Genomic DNA, 24,162 nt, shown 5'->3' on the forward strand with positions numbered 1-24,162 from the left:
CCCACCAAGGGCTCCAGAGTGTTTTTCCAACCAAGACTCCAGGACTAGTATCTCAACCCAAGCTAAGGAAACATGAGAACCAACCAAAAACACAACATTAAAAATAAACCCGCAATCACCATGCCTATCCAAGAAATGGAAAGGCTAGGAAATCCACTGTCAATCCTAGTCATGCTCCATGCCAATGAAAAATCACAAGCAAAAATCCACATGCATATGCCATGCATGCCAAAACTAGTGAAGGAAACATACATGCAACTCAGTACTTGCAAGAAAATCCGATGTAGTTGTTGATCCCGATGCCTTCTTTCACTTTCCAACTCTTCCTTTGCCTCATTGCTCCAAGAATCCAAGTATGCCACACCCTCCAATAGTGCTCCAAGAAAACTCTAAGTCTTCAAGAGTATGAGAGAGAGAGAGCTCCAACACTGAACTGATCAAGTCTTGCCCACTGATCCTCATAAGCCTTTTTATTAATGAGGCCTTTATTTTCTTCATTTTCCATTATTTTCCTTCAATTTCCTCGTCACATGTAACCTGTGACCTTTCACCTTCCCTTTCTCCTAATTTCCATTATTTTCATAAATAAATTCTAATTAATGCCTCATGCCTCTCGAAAACCTTAGCCATTTCCTTTGCTAATTTCCCTAGCCATAATAAACTGAATTGACACCCATTAGGATGTTTCCCCCATCATTCAACTTGGAATACGTGTCCCATCAACCATGGCCATATATATATTCACATGATCCTTTTAACTAGGGTTGTTACAGAACCCTACCCCTTGGGGGAACGCCGTCCTCGGTGTTCAATGACACATATAACCAACAAGACTGTTGAAAACAAAACATATTGCCCATTTAGCTTTATAACACAACTCGTTGCAGTATTTACAATGACCACCTGCTAAAACTTGACAAACATACCGTTTACTGGAGCTTTATAACACATATCATTACGATATTTACAATAATAACCACATATACACATACACATTTGTTTCAACCCACAAATAACCATATTATATGTGGAGCTTTATAAACCAACTCGATACAGTATCTACAATAATACACACATATACACATATGCACATTTTCTCAACCAGCAAATAAAAGGATACAATGCGTGTGTCTGCAATAAGGGAATCCAGAGGCTCACACCTCCACCCTCAAAATTAATACCAGGATTCAACTCCTTCCTAGTAATTCTATAATCTACTACAAAACCAAATATGCATCCAATGTCCAGCGCTACAATTTAGCGCCACTTTTCCTCTTATTGAATAGTTACCGGCTCATTGTTCTAGGGCACACTCTGAATGTGCATCTGATTCCATATGGAAATGATAATTACCAAAACAAATATATCCCTCAGCCTTCCCTTCTCTGCTACACAATCCCTCGGTCAATTTGGTCAACCCCTTCCGTACAATCACTAACCTTCCAAGTTCTACTAGCACCCCCATCTCGGGAAGTCCATCCCTTAGCAAGGCTTCCTCGCATCAGCAGATACAAAACCAAGGAATATACTTGCCTCAAACCATCATATGGATCATAGCATGCTCATGGAAATCAATGGACACTATTGGGTACCCATGTCCCATAATGGCCCTGCTCCTGAAGTTCTTTACCAGCATACTGCTGCATTTTCCAATTCCTTTTGTTGACGTTGCTAATTCTTGCAGTTTATTTCAACCACCTAACCAGGCATGTTCATGTATTCCTAAACCAAGCACTTAACTTCCATTAGATTTAAAATAAATTGAAATAAATTCACATTATACCTCATTATTAGATCATCAGTAAGGTACATTTGCAATCTTGTTCGCTTCCTATCACAACAAGTCAAACTAGCATATTTGACCAAATCAACATGTATAAAAATATCTCATTAGGTTAGCTCAAAACATAACTGTGGTGAAGTAAATTATAAGTGCAGTCACAAAACGAATTCTTCTAGCCCGCTGATGGGTCTAGCCACAACAGATACATTCTATGGGAGATTTCCTTAATTTAGAACTAATTAAGAGGGCCTACCTCTTAGTCCACTTATCTTGTTTGATGATGTCCTCACTTGCTTGCTCCAGCTATCTCTCGCTTCCTTCTTCAAGCACCTGAAACAAGTAAACAACAGCAAACAACAAACGTGATAATAGACAAATTGTAATTCAACCTACTTAACAAGTCAAGAAACATTAATCCATGAATATGTAAGATGAAAAATCATGTAGGAAATCAATTGATAGTTGCATATATTAATATCAAAGAGAGATTACAACCATTTGTCTTGATGTTGCAGTCCTCCTCTGACAAGACCAGGTTCCCACACACTTCTGCTAGCATTCCATGATGGCCTCAATCAACAATAGTTTTAAGGCTCTTCCCTTTAGGCTTCACTCCAAACCAAATCACACTTCTCCCTCACACAACTAGATAGCTACAACTAGTAATAGCTTGTTTTCTACTCCAAACCAAAATAGCATCAGCACACTAATATCAACACTCCAACCCCAACACTAATACTAGCTTGTGCTTGGGAAAAATGGAGGTTTATATAGGATGAATGGATGGGAGATGAATCCTCTTCTCATTGGAGAAGGTCTTATCCCTTGAGGTAGTTCCATCATTATAGGGGAAAGGAGCCCAAAATGACATTCTCAACCCCATCCGACCAAACCATTTACCAGACTTCCATTACAAAGCTTCTAGAGCTGGAATCTTCGACTCCTAATTTAAAAAACTTTCCATAACAGGACTGGCATGATTGGAACACAAGAAAGGGCCATAATGTTTCCCACATCATCGACACAAGACAAAAGGATGCAAACTGATTTGTGGATGATACAGAGAATCAGAAGTAAGTGTAACCGCAGAAGGACAACTCTTGAACATATCGGTGACACAACTGGAAGTTTGGCAGCTTTTGAATCCATGGGATTGGTGGTCTGATGACGTGGCAGAGATCAAATGGAAGGAAAAAAATGGCCCAAACCCAAGAAGGTCAACGATACAAAGGAGGATGTCCCAACCCAACACGAAGCAAAGAGTGTCATGTTCAAGAGTGAGCTACCGACACAACAGATAGATTTCCAAATTTTATCCCACCATTTCTGGTAGGTACCCCAATTATTTTTTAATCACAAGCTTGAAGGAGATAACATATGCTTGCATTGTAAGTTCATCCTTCAGACGAATCCGACCTAGTAAGTTTAATGATCCCTAGGAAGGAGGAGCTCATGTTCATCATGGCAACGAATCCGATGTCATTTAATATTTTAACGAGTCCAACAAAGGTGTAACTCGATATCTTTTTCATGTTTAGAGAGTTTGAAAAAGACACGTAAAATAAAACTCCACATGGTCCCTTTTCGTACATTTGTGTCTCTCGAGCTCGAAAAGGTAGAAAATGATACTTGAGAGAACCACTTGACCATTTCAGTCAAGGAATACCTTTTCGTAAATAGTGCATCCCAGCCTGAAAGGGGGTAAACTTGTACTAGGCACACGATGTTTCGCATCTGCTAACAAGTTCGAAACGACAAGGGCTCGGCCATATTTTTTCTTTTAAAGGGTCAAAAAAGAGCTTGAAAGTAGACCCCCCCCCCCCCATTTTATTCTCTTTAACGAATCAAAAGGGAAAAATACTTGGCGATCTTTTCATTTTTTATGAGTCAGAAAAGAGCTTAAAAGTGACTCGTTCTGAAGGAGCAAGTGGTATAAAGGGTAGTAACTGGTTCTGAAAATAGTGGAACTGCTCAAAACATGTAATGGTCAAGAGGCTAGCTAATAAATCCACTCATCGCTACGGTTCCTCAGGAAAGGAAAAATAACCAAGTGAAAGCATATGATCGGCCAAAGAGATGGTGGCGATGGAATGAAACAACCAAGGCTCATCTAGCAGATAAAAACGACAATCACGAGATGTAAATTGGGCATGGGTTCATTTTTACACAAGCTTGAACCATGGAGAACTCTGCTTGGATTCGGTTTCATGTTTACACAAGCTTGAAATGAAAAACTATGCTTGCTATAAGTTCGAATGCCCCTGGAATAATGACTCAAACGAGGTACATGCCCCCCAAGCTTCATTTAAGTCAACTAGGTGGACAGAATGAAGATTCACTTTCGAGATCATGGAAAGACTCGATTGGGATTTACGAGATCTTAATCAAAGACTCAATTTGGAAAAGGGAGTTGCTTCATTTTTTAATGAGGTTGACATAGTAAAAGAACTATCCCCAGACATCTATTTCATTTTTTAACGAGGTAGATACAAGAAAAAAATATCCTCAGACACCTTGTTTCATTTTTTAATGAGCTTGACACAAGAAAAGGAATTATGCTCGCACCCTTTGTTTCATTTTTTAACGAGGTTGACACAAGACCAGGAACTATCCTCATACCCTTTATTTCATTTTTTAACGGGGTTGACACAAGACCAGGAACTATCCTCATGCCCTTTGTTTCATTTTTTAACGAGGTTGACACAAGACTAGGAACTATCTGCATGACGTCTGTTCATGGCCCATAAGAGAACATGGCTCCCAAGAGGTCTTCACTAGACGGAAGGACCACGCTCTGGGAGGAATACATGTCAACTGGTACCAATGATAGATCAGGTTCCAATGCCCCCAGTACATAATGTACTATACCATCTGTGTGATCATCAGCAAATGTGGAGATGGAATGGGTAGCCACATAATTGACCTGTGGCGGGGAAGGTACTGCTTGCAAACAAGAGTCGATAGGGGATGATGGTTGTAAAGCAGGCACCTGGTGACCAATAAACGACAATTGATCAATGGTCATTATTCTCCCTTCATGCGGAAAACAAACCACATGGAAAAGTGAAGAAACAAGAGCTCCCATGACATAAACATAGTTGCGTCCAAGGAGAATATTAAAATCTAAGGGACCTTGGACTACCATCACATCTATATAGACGGTCTTTCCTCCCAAAGTAATAGGGAACTTCGGAAGGATCCCTAAGGGCTGACTAGTTCCTCCGTTGAAAGCCAACAAATTCTGGGTGACAGGCACAAGCTGTGGGGAACCCAAATCTTTCCAAGTAGTAGAAGACATGATGCTAACCAACGCACCTTCATCTAATATAGTGCCAGGAACTACCATATTATAGGCTTGTACTGTGATCTGGAAAGGCACATAAGATGGGAGGCAGAAAGCAGTCAAGTGACTCCAATCGAAAGAAACGACAGAACTACTTGGTGGGGGCATCATATGATTTCCCCCATGTTGTACAGGAATAGGAGAAGGACTCTCCTAAACAACTGGGATGGGAGGGTCACTCTTTGATTCATGAGAATCTGAGGAGACAAGAAGAACATGAGCAGTATGATCACCACTCTCTTCCGAAACAAAGTGATCAACTGGTGGCGGAACCAATTTTACACTCTTTTCGACCAATGGTTGGTCGAGAACAGACACAAGAGAGTCTTGCTGAGGAAGAGCAAGACGGGCAAGAGATGAACCTAAGTCAATCTCTTGACCAACCGGGAGAGTGTCAGAAGAAAGCGTATGATAACCAATAGGAAGTTGGGGTTGAGGAGCTCCAAGGATTTCCAAAACTTTGGAAGCTTTATCCATAAGAGGACAAAGGTGAAGAAGATTCTCTCCTTCACATAACCTATATGGGAATCTAATATTTCCCTTCTTCTTACCATCATTAGTTGAAGGCATAGCATCGACATGATCTGCAGAGGTCGACGGGGATGGTCGGTTCAGGTCTTGAGACCATACCTATAAGATTCTGGGAACACCAGTACAGTCTTGAAAGAGATGGTCACCCTTACACAACTTGTGAGGGACTCTGACCTTATGTGGAGGATCAGAAGGTTTGTCTACAGGAGGTGCATTTGGAGTAAAAATTGCATGGTTTGCCTCTCGCTTATCTTACTTCTTCTTCTTCGTCTTTTTTTTCTTCTTCTTAGCCTCCTAGTTACTGGATTTCAAACTTTCACCAGGTGAAGTAGAAGAGGAAGAGGAAGAAATAGGGGAAGAAGGGGAGAGGTCAACCTTAGAATCATTGTGGTGTGATTCGAATAAAGGAGATGGTGGGGCAGGAGTTGGGACACTCGCGATCACCGAGGTCGAAAAAAACCAGACAGGTAAACCAATGGTTAAACCTGGAAGGGACAATGTCGCCATATAAGGAGCACCAACATTTCCAAAATAAGGAAAAGGATTAGGATTCCCATCCGAGGGGAACCCTTGACTGGTAGACTCTAGGAATGTTGCCATTGGAATCGACCCAAAATAATTACTAAAGAATATAACGTTAACTAGGAATATTTCGTGGGAAGTTAATTTTAGGACACCGAAACAAAACTTTGCCTTTTCATGTTTTAAGAGTCGAGAAAAGGGCAAAAGGTGACTCTAGTCGCTTTTGAAATTAACGAGCTCGAAAGGACAAGTTCTCGATGATATTTTCAAATTTAAAGAGTCAGTAAAGATCAAAAATAACTGCTCAGGGTACTCTAGGCATAAAGGATTACCAAGTAACCGTGAACTGCAGAATACTTCTCGGCGAACTGAGAAGTACGGGCAGCCAATCTCCCCGAATATTGTGTTCAGTGTATCACGTTTACAAGGCAGTTTACTCGACTTCCTATGGATAAAGGATTACATCCTAGTGGGGTATCCCTTTATATACTCGATGGTATGGGGAGCACAAGTCCGTACTAGCGTTGTCTAGTGCCAAAGCTAACGACAGCTGCTAGGTTTAAAGACGTCAGAACACGTCTCTAGCCTAGACCACTAAATGTGAGCGTTAAGTTTCAATGCTTCCTTAGGTTAATTCAATAAATTTTAATGGTTGATCTTGAATTAGGTTTCAATTACAAGGCCCTACCACTGTCATCTGACAAAACTCCTACATGCAGCTATATGAGAAAAGAGATCTTTGTCTTCTATGAAAGTTATCACTAATTGAGAGATAGAGAACACAAAATTAATGCAACAATCGAAGAATGAAATCTTTCACTAACATATGTCCTAAATTCACTTAATCTTCTCTTAACAACAAAATAAGTTTCATTTCATTTCCATGCCTATGATGATGCAATTCTAGCTTCTCAATAACGCTACTAATGCAAATTTTCGCTTAGGTAAACTAGAATGATGTTCTTCTTTTCATAAAATGCAAAATGAATCTTTCACATAAAGCACTTTAGTGAAAATTTTCACAATTCCGAACAAAAAAGCATCAATCAAATCCAAAGCATGGTAAATGAAACTAAAAGTAACTTCTTCCCTGAATCGAACAAACCAAACACATAAATGCTTCAATCGACAAACTAGGCAATGTAATCTATGCTTGGAAACATAAAAGGGACACTCGAAATAAGAGAACAAATGAGACTCTTTCACTCATTCAATTGAAAATGAAGCAAACAAAGCATCTTAGTCACTTCTGAGAGGAAGAAGAGAGTCTAAGGGTCAAGACACACTGGCACTGGAATGGGAGAAATTCTGATTTTTCTTAACTCAGAGACCGAAGCGAATTTTGAGCCAAAAGTAGTGCCGATCGGCACGACCGACACAAATTTCAAGCTAAAACTAGCGCTGATAGGCCTGATTGGCATGATTGTTTGGCCAAAAATAGCGTTGATCAAGGGATTCAAAGAAAAAAGAACTTCACACAGGGCCAGACTTAACACATCAGAGGGTGGGCTAAACCAAGAAAGTACACAAACCAAGCTAAATGAAGCTCTCTAGTTAGGGATAAAATGGTCTAAAAGGCTTACAGTGTCAAAATCACAAGAGCAGAACACAGTGGCCAAGATTGGGGTCAGGTCCTGATCTTCACTTACAGACATCGGCGTGACTGCCTAACTCACAACAAGTGCCAGAGGTGATCGGTGCAACTATTTCTCATAAACTCACATTGATCGCGCGACTGTCAATGAATTAAGCATGTTGATCGAGGGAGCTAAGGAGAAAAAATAAAAATAAAAAATTGAAACAGGGACCAGATCTGCTACTATGAATTTTAGGCTTAGACAAGTAAGCAGGAGGAAAGACACAGAACCAAAGGGAAAAAGTGGAACTATAAAAGTTCTCACAAAACCATGAAATCCAAGACAAACAAAAGGATGGGACTCCCCAGTGGAGTCGCCAATTTGTGGTGAAATAAAAGTATAAGTGCGGACACAAATGAATTCCTCTGGCTCGATGGTGGGTCTAGCCACAACAGATACATTTTATCGCAGGTTTCCTTAGGTTAGAACCAATTAAGAGGTCCTACCTCTTATTCCTCTTATCCTGTTTGATGATGTCCTCACTTACTTGCTCCAGCTATCACTCGCTTCCTTCTTCAAGCACCTGAAACAAGTAAACAATAGAAAATAACAAACGTGATAATAGACAAATTGTAATTCAACCTACTTAACAAGTCAAGAAACATTAAGACATGAATATGTAAGATGACAAATCATGTAAGAAATCAATCGATAGTTGCATGTATTAATATCAAAGAGAGATTACAACCATTTGTCTTTGCGTTGCAGTCCTCCTCTGACAAGACTAGGTTCCCACACACTTTTGCTAGCATTCCATGATGGCCTCAATCAACAATAGTTTTAAGGCTCTTCCCTTTAGGCTTCACTCCAAACCAAATCACGCTTCTCCCTCACACAACTAGATAGCTAAACCTAATAATAGCTTGTCGTCTACTCCAAACCAAAATAGCATCAGCACACCAATATCAACACTCCAACCCCAACACTAATACTAGCTTGTGCTTGGTAAAAATGGAGGTTTATATAGGATGAATGGATGGGAGATGGATCCTCTTCTCATGGTTGAAGGTCTTATCCCTTGAGGCAGTTCCATCAGGGGAAAGGATCCCAAACTAAGATTCTCGACCCCATCCAGCCAAACCATTTACCAGACTTCCATTACGAAGCTTCTAGAGTTGGAAGCTTCGGCTCCTAATTTTAAAAAAATTCCATAACAGGACCGGCGCGAATAGAACACAGCTCAGTCGCTCCAATCGGCGCGATGGATAGTGCTAATATTTTCACATCAGCGTGGGGGAGACAAAGGTCATTAGCACCGATCTTGTAAACTGAGCAAAACAGGCGTTTCAGGGGAAACGGTGCAAAAGGGAATTGATCTGGTCATGAAGAGGGACACAATGGGAGTTTCTTCATGAAGGAAAAGCATGTGGGGTTCACTGTAGAGGTCCTCCAGGATCAAGGAACGGGGAGTACAGGGATAGTGACAAAATGTTGTGTAACAATAACCATCATAGATCAAAATCATAAATCACATGTAACCATCATAAACCAAAATCATAATTCACATGTAATCATCGTATACCAGAATCATAAATCACATGCATAATAAAACTAAAATAATATACTGATATTTATCCTTTAATTGATCCTTACTTTTGCCTTTGTTCTTATTTCACATGCATACTGGATCGATTTCCATACCTGATAAACACCCAGTGCCTTCTCCTCAACCAGGTGAACATATACATAGTGTGCATCACACACAACATACAAATCCATGTAATACATGCACCTACACCTGACATACAACACATACACCTACACCTAGTGTATAAAATACAATACATACGCCTACATCCAATTCATAACATAATACATACACCTACACATGGCGTACAACACAATACAATACATCTATACCTGATGTACAACACCACACAATACATGCACAGACCTAGTACCACATGCCCTCAACACAGCATGTATGACATGAACACAATACCACATGTGCACCAGTACCAATGTACAACATGTACACACTACCACCTGCACACATGTGCACAACATCACATGTACACGGCGCCACGTGCACAACATGTACACAATGCCACATGTACGCTACACCACTTGTACAACATGTACACGACATGTACGTGACACCACATGTACAAAGTGCCACATGCATGACATGTACATAGCACCACCAGCACACAGCGCTACTTATACAACATGTACACAGCACCACTTGCACACAGAACCACTTATACAATCATGCACACCACACCATATGTACATGGCACTGCATATCCAACATGTACATAGCACCGCATATCCAACACACGCAAAGCACCTTATGCATACAACACCAGATATCCATCATGCAACAGTAAAATATGTACACAACATTGTATATCCAACATGTACATAGCACCATCTATACCCAGCATTGGATATGCAACATTCATACAACATTATATGTACTAACACCCCGTACATAATATTGCATAAACAACATGTACACACACTACATATGCACAATATTGCATGCGTACAGTCATCACTAATGCAACATGTACAACATGTATGACATATGCACAACAATAATACCACATATCCCACACTACCTCTACTGAAAAACCTTGCTTCTAGTGTCTCTCCGCCATCCATGCTCATCCTAGCATGTCGTAGACCACACTGCTTTCATTTCGTTGATGTATCCCTCAATATAACATGTCCATAACATAGACATAATATAATCACATAATATCAACTCATAACCACATGATACTGACCTCATATATTTGTCATGACTACTCTTCCCAATTGATTCCTCGTAAGACCAGGAACCTCTTCATGTCATTTTCCTGCATAAGAAATCATTCCTCCACCATAACAATTTCTAACGACCATGTTAGAAAACAACATGCAGACATACATATATATACATATAAACATCAACATAAAACAACCATGATCATTTCAGATAATGACATACATACATACATATATACATATAAACATCAGCATAATCATGATCATAACATAATTACTATATATCATAAGGTCAAGGTTAAGAGAACTTCCTTTATTCATGCACAACATTTAGAACCACCATTCCCAACTTAGTCAGGCCATCTGACATCTTGGGTTCATTTACTTTACCTTTTATACTTACCTTTCTCAAGACTATCCTGCCATCGTCGATTTACACCAATGGACCCAACCAATCCAATTGGTTGTCATAGTCTTACCCTCTACTATGCTTACTCATGCACTGAGCTTCATCTGAATCTTACATTAACTTTCAGTACCACACATCTCTCTCGAGCTCCATCAACTTTCCTCTTTCCCAAACAATTCCCAAGACTCAAAACATAAAAGGAAATACAAGAAACAACTAAGAAGAAAACCATGAAAGTCAATAACAATATGAAACCACAACAAAGTGGCAAGACCTTGCACCAAACATAAACAAAACCACAATCAAGCTCAACAATTCATAAAATACCAAAAGCACAAGACTAGAAATAGACACCATGACTCAATCCCCATTGTTCCCAAGGAAAGCTCAACCTGAGCCTCCTTCAAAATTTCATGGCAGTTTCTTTTTCCATGGAATCCCTTACATCATACTACCATAAACACATAACTATTAGTGTATATATATAACATAACAATACACCAATTACTTTATCTTGTTATGCCAAGCACGATACCTTGTAGCTAAACACATCTGTGCCATGTCTCAAGGGACTCCAATTCCCTTGACAGATCTACCTATAACTAGAAACTGGTTTATATACCTGTCAAATACATGTCCATGAATATAACACATATCCACATAATGTCAAATGAGATTAAGGTTAAGAAGACTTCATGTACGCAAATCACTCATTCACTTGGAATTAGGGTTTCCAAACATAGCCAAAGGAATTCTTGCCCAATTCCTTCCTTTTACCTTTTTACCTTGTTGCAATCGAGGCTTACTATGCGTTGTCACATCACCCAATTGTTAGTTATGTAAACACATCAATTGATATCCTGTCACACTAATACCAAGCATGTTTCCTACAACTATTTACACATGTCAACCACATGTTCCAAATATCAAGACAATCATATCTGTGAATTTGAAATCAACCTTTACCAAGACTAACAATCACATCATAATCCATAGTCAACTCAGAGTTATTATACATAATTCTACAACTATCACCTACTATAATCGAGTACATATCAACTATGTTGACACGTGTGTTAGTAAAATCATCTTAAAACAAGATCATTGGAACACATACTTGTATTATGAAACTCATCAAACTTTCAACCAACTTGCAAACATACCATGTTAAATAAATCAACTAGATGACATAATAGACACCAAACACTCAACACCAAATTGACAACATAATCAAGAATGAAGCGCCAAGTATACTGCATAAGAAAACTCATACCTTAATGTACCTCAGGGGAGGTTATCTTGTCTACATAATCAATCTAGTTGGCACGATATAACTTTACAACATATCAACTCAAACATAAATAAGATCACAATATCCATAACATTAACTAACTAACATGTTCACATCATAAACTCATAAGAATTTATCATTCATGCATAGCAATATTCATGCATAACAACCATGTATGTACGATCGGTCCAGATTAGTAACACACAATGCAACACAATAAGTTGACTCATACCTGAATGTCATAACCCTAACCATCTACATAGGCCAATCCAATTTAGCATGATATATATGACATCAAGATCTTAATGAAATAACCCTAATCCTCAAGTTACTAGCATATAACAATAACAAGTTAACCTATCATGATCATCAACAACATATAATGTGATCATCAAGTTATCTAACATAAAAAAAAAAATAGCAATGCATACAACCAAAGGTTACTATCATTCATGACACATGTGCATGTGACTATACTAATTAACTATCATCTATCATGTATGTAACCATAACATCAAAAACATGTACATAAACCTAATGTATATAAACCTAATGCATATGACAATCCTTAACTTACATACCTGCATGCCAAACATACAATACATGTATGATGATCTGCTCTTTCCTTGAGGTCCAATGTTGCAACTTCACTTTAATGATCTGCATCTCCTATTCTATCTCAGCCAACACATTAGCATCATAACAACCAATATCACCATGATGACCTAAATTTTCATACAATGAGTTCACAATGCATTTTTGACCTACTATTCATGCATAACTATAACCAAGACTATACATACATAACAACTACATATATACATATAACACATTAGTGCAAAACCATATACACACCATTCTAGCTAGAGTCCAGTCATCAATGCATGACCATATCAACCATATAAACCATGACCTCATGCATGACAACAACAAAAAACCTCACATCCATTTGATAACATGTGAACATTGACATGCATAGCAATGCATAATAAACCATAAACACATGAAGACATACTCGATGACAATACCTTCAACCTTTACATGGCGACATCACTACAACCATGATCAACACCATGCAAATGCAACAAGCACATGAACTACATGAATAAAGAACACATATGCAACCAACATCAAAGCATGATCAACACACTGCCCAAGGATAGTGCAACCACGCTTTGATACCACTCTCTCCTCCCACATCTACCTAAGCAACCGGCCAACCTAGGTAAACATGCGATGTGAGGCTACTATGATATGATTCAACCTCCTACATAACCTTAAGGAAATGGAATCGATGGAAACACAACACACAGACCTCCCTCTAGTGCTTCAGGACCCCCAGGAGCTAATCCACCACTCTAGGTGCCCAACCCCTAAGTTAACCTAGCATTTAGATGAATTAAACCCAAATTCACTCCCATGACAAGGCATGCATGCGACTGAATCCCTATAGTCACTCTCACAGGTTTTCCTGCCAGCAACCAAAGACCCAAATTGTGAGTGTTATGCCAATGACTCCAAGATTTGAGCCACTTGTTCAAGCCTAGAGCCAAGGTCACTACCCAAAATTGAACCATCTCTTCAACTCAGTAAAATAACATGGAAATGACAGTACTAAAGAAAATACTTATTTAAGACCTTGATTGGACCCCTACTAGTCATGACAGGAATTTCGCCAAACATATCACATATATGTAACCTATAGGTGTGAGTAACATATCTGAACATAGGGGTCTCATACTTATCTGAGATTCGCTATGAAGCATCATCTCCTTATCTCATTAGTTGTCATTTCATCCATTAGGTCATAGATACATTGATCATTCAATAACAAGTAAGAATACGATGAGAGCCATACATAGTTGCCGCCATAAAACATATAATTAACCAACATTATAGGAGCAGAAATATCCATGAAATCACAGCCATAGAAACCACATATAATCCATCATAATACTCATAGGAATACTAGTAGAAATAACCTTTCATTAATGATGCAAAATCCAAACTCATGATAGGACTTCCACACTCCACCTGACCGTAGAATGGTTGAGCCAAATCTCTCTTCAGCTATTCACCCTTGTTCCATATTCCAAGCATGAATGTGGGATTTCACAGAACACATCAATAAAAGAAACCATCTAGGGCTTCCAAAGGCCATCCACCTCAACCCATCAAACAGTTATTCCACCTCATGATCGAACATCACAAAACCATCATCAAATCGGTCTCTATCCAAGCCTTCCATGGCTTCAGTGCGATTGTTCAACCAAGGCTCCAGGACTAGTAACTCAACCCACATCTTTTACCGAGCTCCAGAGAATTTTTCCAACCAAGGCTCCAGGACTAGTAACTCAACCCACCAAGGGATCCAGAGTGTCTGTCCAACCAAGGCTCCATGACTATTAACTCAACTCAAGTTGTTCCAGGGCTCCAGATCATTTGTCCAAACAAGGCTCCAAGACTATTAACTCAACCCCAGTTAAGGAAACATGAGAACCAACCAAAAACAAAACAATGAAAATAAACCCACAATCACCATGGTTATCCAAGAAATGGCAAGGCTAGGAAATCATTCATTGTGATGTAGCTTCTAATCCTGATGCCTTCTTATGCTTTCTTGCTCTTCCTTTGCCTCCTTGCTCCAAGAATCCAAGTATGCCACACCCTCCAAGAGTGCTCCAAGAAAAATCTAAGTCTTCAAGAGTATGAGAGACAGAGAGAATAATGAGAGAGAGAGCTCCAACATTGAATTGATCAAAGTCTTTCCCACTATTCCTCATAAGCCATTTTATTAATGAGGCCTCCATTATTTTCCTTCAATTTCCTCGTCACATGCAACATGTGAACTTTCACCTTCCTTTTCTCCTAATTTCCATTATTTTCATAAATTAATGCCTCATGCCTTTCGAAAACCTTAGCCATTTCCTTTGCCAATTTCCTTAGCCATAATAAACTGAATCAACACCCATTAGGATGTTCCCCCACCATTCATCTTGGAATACATGTCCCATCAGTCATGGCCATATATATATTTAGATGAATTTTTTAACCAGGGTTTTTACATTGTGGAAGAGAAGAAACATTAGGGGGTAGGAGATCCTTTCAAAATATTTCTCAAAGAAGCCCTCGAGTGACAGAGGAATGCGATGATGGACAACTTTGCACAGATCCTCTAGTGACTACCCAAAGGCGACGCATATTCTTTTAGGAGCCACTTTGGAAGTGCCACACCCTTTAAGCTAGAAGTTAACTTTGACATCCCCATATTTGAAGGTCAGATAGATGCAGACGTTGTAGATAAATGATTAAATCAACTAGAAAGATATTTTTCTGTTCATTATTTTTCCAGTCGGGAAAATATTGTTTTTTCACTTCTTAAAGTCACCCCCCACGTCAAGGACTAGTGGGAAACCTACTGTGAGAAGAAGGAAGAAAGTACACCCTCACTATTTTCAGCCACACCCACATGGAATTCATTCCAAGATGCCATCAAGGAGCATTACTACCCTATTGGGAGCTATGAGGGTAAATACATAAAATGGACCATGCTGCAGTAGGGAAGGGACCAAGACGTGCCAGAGTTTACCAATGTTTTTCATACCCTTCGCACAAAGTTGGGTATTAAGGATTTTGAGTGACATTTCGTACTCAAGTACCGTGGTTATCTACACATATACATCCAGGACGAGATGGAGTTCATGGACATCTCCTCACCCAGCACAACGTACCAATATGTTGTCAATATTGGGTAGAAGTTTAAACAGAAGAAGTAATACTTTAGATCTGTGAATCTGAAACAAGGGAAAGGCACCCCAAAACACAGAGCAAAGGACAAAGCCAAGGTGGGGTGACCCAAGACAACCCGCCAAATCTACGAGTAAAGAACAACACCCTAAATAAAAAGAAGGATGTGGGAAAATGGTGTGAGTTTGATAAGAGATCCACTCACAACATAAGTGAGTATCGGGCCAAGCAGTCACTGGTGGCTAAACTAAAGGCTTCCAAATCAGAAGCATGTTCCAACCCTAAGTTAGAACCCAACAAGGGGATTTTCAAAGGGAAGAAGATCATTAACGCAAAGCCAAGTGCCACTGTGGCCACCACCAAGATCCTGAAGATCCTGAGGAGGGGGAATGCCTCTTCCACTCACAGATGTGGGTGAAGGGTTCTCCACTGCAGTTCATTGTCGATAGCAGGAGACAAAGAACCTTATTTCAGCAGAGGTCATGAAGCGGTTGGGTCTACTAACTACAGCACATCTGCACCCGTACACCATCAGGTGGCTTCACCAAGGAAGAGATCTTCTCGTCAGCCAGTAGTTTCACCTTCCCTACATCATCAAGCCCTTCACGGATGAGGTATTGTGTGATGTTGCTCCTCTTGAAGTTTGTGATGAATTATGAGGAATACCATAATTGTGGAAGCGACATGTTGTATATGATTCTAGACCTTGCTCTGTGATTATTACTTTGGGGAATAAGTTGTACAAGATACCAGAGGTAGCCCCGCCTACTGCCATGTCTTTGATCTCTGCAAAGCAATCCAGTAAGATCATTTCAAAGACCAGGAAAAAAAAAATTCTTGTGATTCACCCTCAAGGTAAGAATAATATTATGGCCATGGCTTCCAAACAGGTCTCCTTTGCACAACAGTAGAAGATGGACAAGGTCATGGAGGAGCACAGGGACATTTTCGCCTCATATATGGGGGTACCTCTGCATTGTCTTGTCAAGCACTCCATCGATCTAACCCTGAGTGCAACGCTACCTAATGGACCAATCTATCGATGCTTTGTTCTAAAGCATGACGAGGTCAAGAGGAAGATTCAGGATTTGTTGTAAAAAGGGCACATCAGGATAATTTCATCACCCTCTTGGAGCCCGATTGTATTGGTATAGAAGAAGGACGAGACCTATAGAATTTGTATTGACTATCAGGCACTAAACAAGATCATTGTTCAGAATAGGTAGCCAATTCCATAGATTAATAACCTTCTGGACCAGCTCAAGGGGGGCAAGTATTTCAGAAAGATTGAATTAAAGTCCAGTTATCACCAGGTGCCTATTGAACCCTCCGATGTGTGGAAGACTGCCTTCAAATCCAAAGAGGGCCATTTTGAAGGGTTGGGCATGCCTTGCGGGTTGACCAATTCCCCCGCAATCTTCATGAGGTTGATGGAAGGCATCTTGCAACCCTTAACTAATGCATTCATGGTGGTGTATTTATATGACATCTTGATATTTTTTCAAAGTTGGGAAGAGCGCCTCAACCATATTCTACAGTTCCTCCAAACCATGCGACAACACAAGTTGTAAGTCAATCCAAAGAATGTCATTTTGGCATGACCCATGTTCAATATTTGGGGTATATCATTGATGAGAAGGGTGTGCATGTGGAACTAGCCAATATACAAGTCATTCAGGATTGGCCAACTCCAACCACTCTAACAGAGCTCTGTGTCTTTCTAGGCCTTGCCAATTTCTACTGCAGGTTCATGCTGGGGTTCTCTAATATCACTTGGCCTTTAAGTCAAGTCACCAAAGGTGGAGTGAAATCAAATTTCTTTTGGTTTGAAACCCAACATAAGGCATTTGGTGAGTTGAAGCAGTGCCTCTGCTCTGCACCAGTGCTCACATTACCATACTTGCAGCAATCTTTTGAGATTAAGACAAATTCCTCTAACTATGCAATTGGTGTAGTTATTACTCAGCAGGGGCATCCAGTGGCTTACCACAGTGAGACACTTTCAGAAACAATATTAAAGTATCCCACCTATGACAAAGAAATGTGTGCAAACATGTCGTCAATGGAAGCATTACATTCTAGGGAAGGAAAGAGTCATCCACACAAACCACTGACCCCTACAATTCATACAAACACAAGGGAAGTTGTAGAATGATCACCATCAGAAATGACCCACATACCTCCAAAAATTCCATCTAAAAATCAAGTACAAGAAGGGTAGTTCCAATAATTTTGCAGATTGCCTTAGCTGACCACTAGTCATGGCACTAATCACTGTGCTCGACTCTTGTGGGCACAAGACTTCGGGGTGGCCACATCTTTACAAAAGCGATCCAGAATTCAACAGCACATATCAAAAACTCCTGGAAGGTAAGGAAGTTCCAAAATTTCACCTCTAGGATGCACTGTTATGCCACCTAGGACACCTTTGTGTTCCTTTAATCAAGCATGCCAAGATGATTTGGGAGGTGAACTATAGTCAGTTCATTGGACATTTTAGAGTAGATAAAATAGTGGCAGTACTGCAGAATTATTTTTATTGGTCGAAGCTGTTATCACTCAGGTTGTCCCTTTTGACTCCCAAAGGGATACGGCCGAGGTAACCACAAACCAATCTTTGGACTGCAGGTCCTAGCCTACCTGCAGTCAGAGAGGGCTCTCTCTTTAGGATTTAGCTTTGTTTAAGGGATGATTTTAGGCTATATATGATGCACATGGGTTTTGTTTGAGTTTGGTGGGATGGTTGATCTATTCAAGCAGAGTTGGCATACAAAGTGTAAGAAGTTCAAACCATTGGGCATGGAGTCAATGAATGTGAACTGAAGGGTGCGTTTTCCTTGGCAGAAGAGGGGAATATGGAGCAGGATAGCTACGCATGGCACAATGATTAAATGCTGGAACAAGGATGAAATGGAGGTTAGGGGATGAGAGGCAATTAAGGATCTCTCATCCAGCCAAAGAGGTAAAGTGGATGAAGACTATATAGGAGCAATGAAGGATTCCTAAACAGCATTCAGAAATGAGAAATAGCTTAAACATGATCAATTAAGTATGCATATTTATCACTAATTCAAAGGAAAACATAGAAAAGTTACAAGAATTGAGCACAGAGGGCATGAAAGCCAGTTCTGATCTATTCCTTTTTCCTGCAACTTAGATTATGATATATAGATGACACTGATACATATAAATTGATAAACAGAGGGAGGAAATACCTATTGGACCATGAGCAAGCACGAGAATTCCATATCAAGCTCTTCAGCCATTGAAAGCACAACCAGCCAGTTCAGATGCAAATATTCTAGCAATCTTTGATTACAGAAGTTCTTAAGCTTATAGCACAAGTCTGAAATGAGAAATACAACCAACCAACCCTTTACACTATCTAGAGGGTGGTATAAATAGAGAAAATATCTACAAAATATCTACAACAGCAGATCTGATAGCAGATATGGAGAAATGAATGCTTCTAACGTAACATTTATTGCAAATAAATGAAAGAATGCCTATCTAACAGCTGCGCAGGGAGCAATAGCCACAAGAATGAATTAATATGGTCCTTTGGAGCTCTGCGCTGGCAATTTGCCATAATTGCGCCTTGGGAACTTGCAGCGTTGCCCTCAGGTGTCTTTATACACTGTTCTGGCAATAACTGGGCTTCAAACACTTGAATTGCCTCTTTAGGCGGTTATGCTACTACAAAGTGGCTTTAATGCTGGCTTTAATGCTCATAACTGTGATTTGGTGGGCTTTGATGGCTCTGAGCTGCTTTATTGACTTTGATGGGGGCCTCTTTATTGTTTTGCTGCTTCGAGCTGCTGATATTTTGAACTGATACTCTTTGACTGTCAAATCGCCCCATTCTGCTCTTTGAATGCAAAATAACTGCTGCAAGTGCTTTCCGTGGCCCCTAGAATGCTATTGGCGCATGGCCGATCAAAAATGGTCCTTAAACTGATAAATTTGCAACACTGGGTCGAATAAAGGAGCTCTGGTGGCATGCCGAGGAGAAATCCATGCATTTGGAAGTATTTGGGCCCGGAGCGATCTCAAAATGGCCAAGGAAGGCACCGCTCTTTTGCAGTTGTGGCGGGCAAGAGCATTGTACACAAAACTTTAAAAATGGCCCTTTTATTATAATACAAAAATGCTTTCAAAATTGTGCAAATTCATGAAATTTAGGCGCAGGCGGCAACTGTTCATTTTATTAAATTCTGGTCGTTGGATCCGGCGCGGGCCGATCCAATGGCTGGCGCTAAATTGCAATATCGGCGTCGGGCGGACCGGGGGGTGGCACATAAACAATCGTCGAAACTGCGCGGACTCGATATGCTACAGGCCCTTCCTTTTATTTGGAATCGCGTCCGGCCCATCGGCGATGTCATATCGGCGAACTTACAAAAATGTGGTTTGCAGACCCGAAATGCTTTTGTGCCCATTTTTAATGGATATCGGGTCCGAACCATCAGAACCCATCATATCGGCGGATTTACATTTGAAACGGGTCCAACGGACCCGAAATCCATTTCAAAACTGCCCTTTATAAATTATCGGCTCCGGAATATCGGAGACCTCCCTTTTCGCTGTGCCCGGGGACCTTACGGACCCGATAGCTTTTACAAAACCCGCCTTTATAATATTTCGGCTCCGGAATATCGGAGCCAAACATAAGGGGTGTTCGCCGATCAAACATGGGCCGTTGATTTGGTGAAGGCGATGGACGGCAGAGATTACGTCGGCATTTCGCTATCGGCGGGGTCAAGGGGCTGCCATATAGAAACGCCGAAACCCATCGGACCCGAAATATATTTATGCCGCGCTTTATTACTTTTCGGCTCCGCTGGTCGGAGCCATATGGGAGCGATGCGATTAAATATGGGCCATTGATCTGGAGCCCAAGAATGGATGGCTGTGATTAATTCGGGACTTCGGCAATCGGCGGGGTGGAGGGCACAGCCTTTACATATTGCGATCACTGAAATGCCGAGGACCGTTTGATTTGGGCGGAAAGATGGACGGCCCAGATTTGGTCGGCACTTTCGCTACTGGAGCCATTATTTATAAAAAAATGCAAGGCAAATGAATTCGGAGGGGTGAGGTAAGTGCTTGGAATGGACTTCTAGGGCATCGGAAGGGGTCCGATGGCCAAAAAGGGAGGATTCATGCCTTGGAAGGATTCCAAAGGCACTTGGGAGGATTTCTATGTGTTTTGAGAGGGGTTTAATGGCCAAAACAAAGGGTTTATGCCTTAAAAAGGTAAAACAAGGCCAAAAGGATGATTTTTATACATATGAAGGGAAACTATGCAAAGGAATGAGTCCTTATGCATTTGGGAGATGGTTAGAGGGGGTATTGAGGGCTCTTGCTAAGTTTCAGATAAACTTAGCAATTCCCGAGGATGTATATGGTTATCTTTCAACCAGGGGGAGGGGATAAGTATATAGGGGAGTAATATACATAGTTTTAGTAGGGGAAGGGGAAATAGATAGGGAGCTACATAGTAAAGTTAATAGTTAATATGACAATGATGAGAAAAAGCGCTAAGTATGATGTCTTAGGCTATCAAATGGGGGAAAATGACTGATAGAAGAAGTGTGAACATTCCTTGAGTGAAGCAGATCTTCACCAAGGCAAATGATATGGAGAATGATGAAACTAAGAGGTATCAAGTAGATCTTGACCTCTTTGGGGGAAGTTAGTGAGTGATTTGGGGAAAGAGGAAGAAGGGGAGTTAGACATGCCTCGCTTGAAGTCCTCCAACTGAAAAATGCCTCAAACCAAAAATGAATTGCTTATCAAAATTGGAACACAGCAGTGGCACTTAGATTAGCACACTTTCATGGATAGTTCTTTGGCCATCTGTAGCAAATATGGAGCATTGCAGCATGCATAGTACGACATATTTGGCATGTAAAAATGTCGATCATGAAAGATGATTAACCTGCTGCAGCAGGAGGCTAACAGAAGCTTCATTAGGATGTTGGGAGGTACATTAAATCCTACATGGCCTGCATCATTTCCAAACCAACCATCGAGAAGCAGCGCCTATATACTCCTATGCCTATTCCTAGTCGACCTTGGGAATCTATCTCCATGGATTACATGTTGGACCTTCCTTCTACTAAGTATGGAAAATATTGTGTTTCTGTGGTCGTTGAAAGATTCTCTAAGATGGACATTATGGCAACCTACAAGAAGAGTATTACAACAAAGGTCAATGCCAAGCTCTTATTTGATTCTGCTAAGCTCTTCTTTGAGTGAGTGTAGGTACATTTTGGGATCCCACAGTCCACTGTCTCAGATCGGGACAGCAAATTCCTAATTTCATTTTGGTCAAGTCTCTAGTCAATGCTAGATATCAAACTTACTAATTCCACGACTTTCCATCCCCAAACTAATGTCCAAACATAGGTCGTCACCAGGATGATCGTACACATTCTTCACATGTACAACTCAAATAATCCATGCACATGGGATGAAAGCCTCCCCTATGTCCAGTGTAGCTACAACAGAGCTCTCCGTAGCTCAACGGGCCATAGCCATACCATTTGCAGCTACTTAAGCAGATTCGGCTCGCATCTAGTCCGAAGTTGATAGGGATAACAACTTCATTGAGTGCATTCAAAACATTCACTAGTAGGTCCATGATATATTGGAAAGATCTAATGCTAAGTACAAGCAGTTCCATGATCAGCATCGGGTTCTGCACAAGTTCCAAGTGGGCGACAAAGTTTTGCTACATTTACAGAAGGAGCGCCTCGGTTTACCCCACCACAAACTTCACCCACTCTGATATGGACCTTACACCATTACTAAGGTTGTGGGAGACAATGATTTTGAGCTCAACATTCCTCCATTCCTTGGCCTCCACCCAGTGTTCAATGTTTACCTCCTTCGACCATACTTCCCACCATTACTAGACACATCATACATTGTAGAACAACTCACACCAACAAAGTTTAACCCAGACTACATAGAATAGGCCACAACTGATCAAATCATGGACACATAGATAAAGAACACTCGCTAGTATAAGATCCAACTATATCAGGTTGTCAAAGCTGGCCAACTCCTACACCAAGGAAAGTGGCTCACTAGGGACCAAGTTCAGCAGAATTTCCCCATCTCTTGGAGGCACTCAACGCAATGGGGACCATTGCTTCCTAAGGGGGAAGGACTGGTCAAGGTGGATATTTTTGTCCACTCGCCTATTCCACTTGGATACCCAACATTATCTCTTTTAGTTTTTCAGTTTCCTTAATTGTAGCACAATTTACTATTTTTGGTTTTCAGGTCCTGAACTTTTGGACCCATTTTGAGCCCATAAACTACTGTTTTTTAGAAAACTAAGAAAACATGGGTCATGGAAATCATGTTTTTATTCAAAAGTTGTAGTCCTCAGATATATCTTTCTAACAAGGTATTTTTCACATCAAACGGAGATCGTATGCCAAAGCTACGACCCTCAGAAGTTGATGTACTAATTTACCAAAACGGGGCCCATAGTTTTGCCGCTTCATCTCCTAGGGTTAGGATTTTGGATGTTTATGGTTTTCCATTATTTCCCAATAATAAATAGGCCTTCAAGTCTCATTGTAACACAGTTCAGAGGCATGTAGCCACCACATATCTTCTCATAGATAAGCTACCATCGCCCAAGCTAATTTATTTCCATTTTGTTTGTAAGCATATTTTAGTATTTGCTATTAATGAAATGAAGTGTTATTTATGTTGCATCTCTATATTTATGGTTATATGAATGATTTTTTGCATTCTTGTTTAAGTTTTAATCAATGGTATCAGAGTGGTCTTCTCATCCTTTTTTTTTCTTTTCATGTCCCCAATGAGGTCGGGATATAAGAAGTTAGGTCTCAAACTAGTCAAACCTTTGCAATACCAGCCTCGCAAATCCTAACGACCTCCTATGGAGGAAGAGAAGAAAGGTGAGTGGGTAGGAGATCCTTTAAAATCTTGCTCGAAGAAGCCCTTGAGCGACAGAGGAACGCGATTATGGACAACTTTTCCCAGATCCTTCAGTGGCTACCCAAAGGCGACACATCTTCTTCCCGCAACCACTCTGGAAGCGTCACACCCTTTAAGGTACAAGTTAACTTTGGAATCCCCATATTTGAAGGTAATATAGATGTGTACATCGTAGATAAATGGTTAAATATGCTAGAAGGATAT

This window comes from Pinus tabuliformis, chromosome 8 (assembly GCF_031772625.1).
Source record: "Pinus tabuliformis cultivar Carrire ecotype Pingquan chromosome 8, CPIR1, whole genome shotgun sequence".
In the NCBI taxonomy this organism is placed as follows: Eukaryota; Viridiplantae; Streptophyta; class Pinopsida; order Pinales; family Pinaceae; genus Pinus; species Pinus tabuliformis.